This window comes from Meleagris gallopavo, chromosome 2, assembly GCF_000146605.3.
Source record: "Meleagris gallopavo isolate NT-WF06-2002-E0010 breed Aviagen turkey brand Nicholas breeding stock chromosome 2, Turkey_5.1, whole genome shotgun sequence".
NCBI classification, from domain to species: domain Eukaryota; kingdom Metazoa; phylum Chordata; class Aves; order Galliformes; family Phasianidae; genus Meleagris; species Meleagris gallopavo.
This window is the reverse complement of record NC_015012.2, coordinates 30,359,538-30,365,773: the sequence shown is the minus strand read 5'-3', so window position 1 is coordinate 30,365,773 and position 6,236 is coordinate 30,359,538.

The window sequence follows — 6,236 nt, the reverse complement described above, 5'->3', positions numbered from 1 at the left end:
AAAAAAAAAGTAAACAATCAATGACTTTAATGATCTAGATATTAAGTCTTCTTGGATCAATCCAACATCAAATTGTAGGCCGGAGTATTTATTTACACTTACACAGTACACTTACAGGTGTACTTCACTGCAATACTATTAGAAGTCATGTCTTGTCCCTCTCACCTGCACTTCCCAACACTCACTGCTTTCAGCTGTCAGATGTGAAGTTCTTTCATTTCAGACTTTCACACTGATGTGAGCATTTCTTCTTGGGGCATGTTAGGAAAAAAACAAAAGCAGAGCATTTTTCAGAAAAGGTCAACCCAACTGCATCCTTGCAAGATCCTACAGGCTCTCTCTTTTGTATTGAACTCTGCGGAAAAGAGGTTTGGTTTTGTTGTTTAATTTTGTTGGAACAAATGGCTCCACGCAGACAAACAAGTTAATGTGACCTGCCAAAACAATGAAGAATCGAACAATTGGGAAGGTTTTGACTATGGAGAGATGTCAGCCTGCTCAGTGCTAGTCAGATTTACCACTTAAAAGTCTATCAGGTGTTTTGGTAAAGGCATATAAAGTAAAATCAAAACAAAACAAAAACCAACCAACTGAAAAAGAACAACCCACAACACTTCAGCTGGCAATATTTACAAAAATTCCATCTTAAAGATATCCTTCGCTTTTTCCTCTTTAGCAAGAGACAAGTCCGTCTGGCATTCTTTTAAATTGTAGTAAAGATCTTAATAATAACTTTATGGGAAAAAAAAAGATGTCAGCTGAGATGCACTAGAAGTTGTGGGTCTATTAAGGTCTGAAACAGATTCTTTACAGGAAATGCAAACAAAATACAGAAAAAAAGAAAGAAAAGAAATATTGAAAATGAAACTTCTACCGCAGGTTTCAAGATGTTGCACTCTTGCTTAGAAGTCATTATTCCAGCATATTTTATTATAGTTTACTCCATTATACAGCAAATATGTTCTATTGTGTGGGTTGAATTTGTTTGTTTGTTTATTTTTTTAATAGCTAGCCTGAAATGTCAACTGCTTATGGCCATAAAGTTACAAATAATGCAGTCTGCAATCTGGATCAGCTGTGTGAAAATACCCCCCCCCACCACCAATGAATAAATAAATAAGGATAATTTTAGATTTCTCTAGCTTCTCTGCAGAAACCCTCAAAATCAGGTAGAAAAGAGCTATATGGTTATGATGTTTTATATAGTCTCACACTCCTTTTGTTTGTCCTTCCATGATAATGTGAAAACTTCTGTAATGTGTGAAAGTTTAAGCTATTTTTCATTAAGTTGCAGCTTTATGCTTTATTTCTACCACCCACTGTTTTAAATAAAATATGTGGTAGTTAGGAAACACACTCCTTAATAAACTTTTATTTTTCTCTTTTTGACTATTTCTGCTTGTCTAGCTGTAATTTTGAGCCGATATATGGGTTTTTTATCCCTCCACACAGTTATAAGGTACTATATATGATGATGTCAAACTCAATTCTTGGCCAGCTGAGGGTGTAACCAGTATACAGAGGATAAAGTCAAAAACCAAACCCTTTTACACTCTTTCAGGTTTAAAGGAGCTCCAAACTGATATCTTTCAAGCGTTCATGGAAATGAGAGTGTTCTGTCTCTGAACCGGGTACTGAGCTGGGATGGGACAGAGTACTGCACTGGAATGACTGATTTTTAACATGACATAATTCCTTCTAGATGTGTAGGAGACTTCCAAATGGCCTCTTAAACAACTTTGAAATTGCTCGCATGCATTGGGATAACATGGCCCTGGCTCTGCCTCCCAGCAGTACAAAGATGTTATTTAATAAGAGCCATGACAAGGGGGATATTTTTTAAGCTAGCTTAGACTTCCCTGAGCCTCAGAGCTCAGAAGCAAATTCTGAAATTGAATGTGGCAAAAACAACAAGAAAATTTTTCAGTAAGTGAATTACATTTTTAATACAATGTTCTCTGACAGTAGCTTTTTGGATAAAATAATTTTCTACAATATAGAACTGCTACCTACCATCGCATCCAGAAATGCAGGTAAATTTCATTAAAAACAATGTTGTTAAAGACTGTCAAATCAAGCAGTTAAGAAGTAAGAAATGTCAGCAATGAGATTGGATCGAGAACAGCTTCCAGATTATAATGATGTGGCTTTAATTGCAGGATGATAAACCCCAACACTCCTTTTTTTTTTTTTTCTTTTTACTGAATCAGTGCCTCAATCAGCTTTGCTCATCCTGATCCAACTCTTGTTGAAGTATTTGAAACACTCCTATTTCTTTAAATACCTCAGGAGACCTTAAATGTTAAATTTGACCTTTTTATTGTTATTTCTCTATAAAAGATGAAACAACAAAAATAAAAGTGATTCCCCACTATTCCCAAGCTTTGTTAAGTGATAACGGCATTTCATACTGATTTCCTGATTGTGTTATCAATAGCATTTATTGTAATATCTGAATGCTTAGCACATACTAGTAAGCTGAAAAAAAACAGACTATCTTCCAGTCATATTAGAGATCATAATTCATATTTGTAAGCAGGAAGAATTAAGATTTCATTCATTTTCATTTCCTAAATTCTAAGTTCTTGGCTTGGGAGTCTTAAATTACTTGTAACATAATTGAATGTTCTTTGCATTAAGAAAATAAAATTATATTATGGGGCATTTTCACGGAATCTCTTCTGCTCCTGGATGATTCCCTTGCCAAGCTGTAAGTTTTTCTTCAACACTGCTAGCACTGGAAGGATAAAGACCATAGATAAGCAATCTACATTTAGCAGCTTAAACTTCCCCCTTGTAAATTAGAAATGCAGAAATAAGTTTGTAAGTCTGCTTGCTCAGAAACCACATATTGTTTCCCACCTAGTACAAAAGTTGTTCTTTACAAGGAGACTGACTCATCACAAATCAGATACTTTTCAAATCTAACTACAATAGAATAAGGAGTTAGAGGAAAAAAAAGGCTATCAGCCAACTAGTTACCTTTATAATATCCCTTCTTTTAAAAGTTGCTGTGGCAAGGCAGCTAAAATAAAAATGCTTAACTACAGTCTACAATATATACCTCTTACCAAGTAAATAGAAAAATTGTTCATGTCTTATTTTCATGGTTTATTATTTCATATTATTATAGTTATGTCATTGCCAGTATCACTTACTCCCTATGGCATATAGTTTACATGTAACTCCCAATTACCCTATCCAAGTCTGAAAACAAATATTCATTTTAAGACAGTTCTTAATTTCAAAAAGAAATTCATTTAGAAATTCCTCTATGCAATCCATCTGATTGAAAATAAACTTTTAAAAAAGGCTCTCACTTTTTCATATGTATCATACGAAGATGAATGACTCGTAAATTTATTAACAGATTGTCTTCTATCATACTCTTCCACATGACATTGTAGATTGAAAAATATGATAATGAAGAAATTGCTATAAGGATTAATAACAGTACTGATGTGCACATAATTCATGGGGAAGTAGTTTTCACCTACTTTCATAAAACATGTCCTGGTTGGGTCGTCATTTACTTTCCCACACAGAACAGACACTGCAGCAAATGTGAAACAACAAAATGCAAATGCCTCAAGCACAACTAGAGGTTCAGTGATTTGAAAACTATTTATCACTGTTGAATTCTGTACAAGTGGAATTTATTGCCTCCAGGCCTTCAACTGACCAAACAATGAATAAAATAACAAAAATCTGCTGAATACGCATCTCTGTACAAGTTACTTCTTGTGTGTTAATTCTGTGTTCTTTTTAAAGCTCTTCAGGGGGCAAATGATTTGTTGCAGCCCCTTCTACTTTTCTTTATTTTTACTTGTCTTAGTTGACATTTTTACCTGTCTTTTTAACAATTGAATATAGGAAATGGTATCATATTCTCTTTTTTTTTCGGCATAATTATAAGTGAGTTTTGTTTCCAGTCAGGCCCCTGCTATTTCTTATTTCTGATTAAACTGTTCTCCTCTAAATGTCATTTTTTTTCCTTCCCTTTAGCTTTATTATTATCTCTGTCACAACAGTGTCTGTAGTTCCAAACAGGACTGGGAATCAATCATATTATTTTCTGTCTAAACACCTGAGAAGAGACCAGATCTTTTCGAAGTGTTCTAATCTTTATGAACAGGATGGGTAGAAGATGCAAAAATAAATAAATAAATCATTATTGTCTTCATTTAATAGATGAGAAATGGAAGGCAGAAAGGATGTCTAAGTAGTTAGGTGTTAAGTTCCATACTTAAGCACCTAGAAGTATCAGCGCTCAAATGAGTCTCCAAGATATCTGCCTTTGGATGAGCTGCAAAGGAAAGGACAGCTACCAAGAACCACTCACTCTGCAGCTTTAGCCACAACTTATTTGAAAGCTAAGAACAAGAACTAGCGTCCCTTTTTCATGCATGGGGTTACAGGAGGAACCTTCCCCTTTCCTCTGGCTGTCCCCAGCTTCTGTCAGAGGCAGTAGATCCCCTCTCCTTCCCTGCTGCTCAAGGGGTGCCAGGGGGTAGGCTGCACCCTTTGACCGTTCCCCATCTTCTGGCTCTCCAAGTCCAACCTCTGAGCATCTGGCACTCTGCCAAGCAGTCTTCCCCCACAGACCATCCCAAGGCTGTCATGATCATACAGCTGAAATCTGCGTAGTGCTTTGTTGACACCCACTGTATGGTATATATATCTATTTTACATTCTCTGCTTTCTTCTTTTGCTCACCCACACATTTCATTTCTTCCTTCATGTGTTTTCAAGGGCATATAGTTTCCTGGCAAGTAACTTAGGAAGTATACTGTAACTGGTTGCATGGCCTACAGAACAGTTAGGCCCAGTCACTTTTAGTTGAAAATTGTTATAATTATCAGTAATTAACACCTGCTTTCTTCTCTGGCCTCTGGTCACCATTGTTCATGTGCTGTTTTTCTTGGTTTGTTTTTCAGTAATGTAATAGTTTTCATTTCCTACTATGTATTCTTCCTTGAATGAGTAATGAAGACATTTTTACTCTGAAATATATTTGATTCAGAAAGTGTGTTTAATGAAGGCTCAGCGGAAAAGGTTTCAGTTTTTTAGTATATTCCACATAGTTCTTAAATTCATTACCAATAAAAGACTCAGTGTATTTATATGTGTATTAAGGCTGACTGAAACTGAACTGTTCACTATCAAGCCCACGCAAGAAGATCTTAAACAAAGTCTCAAAGTATCCTGGAATTTTTCAGCTGAAGAATATGTTTGCAAGTTAATTGGTCTCCAGTTATACCTGTACTGTCATGGTTGTATCTCCATGCATGACTACAGGATCCCCCTATGTCTTCAGATGACTCATGCTCTGACTAGCTTGGAGTGAGCCAGCTGATTTTCCAAAATGAAAAACACAGATGCATAATAAATGATAGCTTACAGTCCAACTTGATTCCTAGAGGCAAAATGGGCACAGCTGGCTCTGGGTAATTTGGGCTTCGGACTAAATGAGAATGAAGCTACCAAATGCTTTGTAGTTATATCCTCTGTGGCTACATTCCTCTATGAAACAGAAATAACCATTCTTTTTTCCTCACAACATTTCCCCTCTTACTTTTGTAAATACTTCATTTCATGCTGTACCTGTAAATTAATCACTGTAATGGAACCCCTATCTTGCGGGCAAGGAAATAATCATATTCACTGGAATCATTTTGAATTGGTGACAAAATGGAGGGAAAAAAATATATATATGTGGCTATAGGTAAGTAATATACAGAAATCGGTATTATGATTGAGGAGCACAGCCAAAGAAGTAGTTTCACTTGTCAATATACAGAACAAAATATTTCTACAATGGTAGGATGAATGCCTGGGTGTTCAATTGACATGACTTAGCTGTGAAGAAGAGTAAGCAGAGAGTTTGTATGCAAAAGGAGCTCCCTGGGCCTGCAGGAGCATGGGAAGAATGTACCCCACATAAGAATGAGCAGCTTTTTGCTCCAGAAAGGTGCTGCTCATGAAGCTGTTTTTCCCTCCCACCACACTGCTAGGGAATGAACTTCAGTTTAGGTCTGGTTTGGATTTGGTGCATTAAAGGTTTTGTTTTTGTTTTGTTTGTTTTCTTATTTGTTTTCCACTGAATTTTTTGAATTTATTTTCCATGGAGGTGGGAATATTTTTCTTTACCTAGTAACTGATCAGCTTCCGCTAGCAGGCTTGGTTAGCCTGTGGTCTCTGCTGGCTGATTTAAGCTATGCAGATAGAAGATTGCC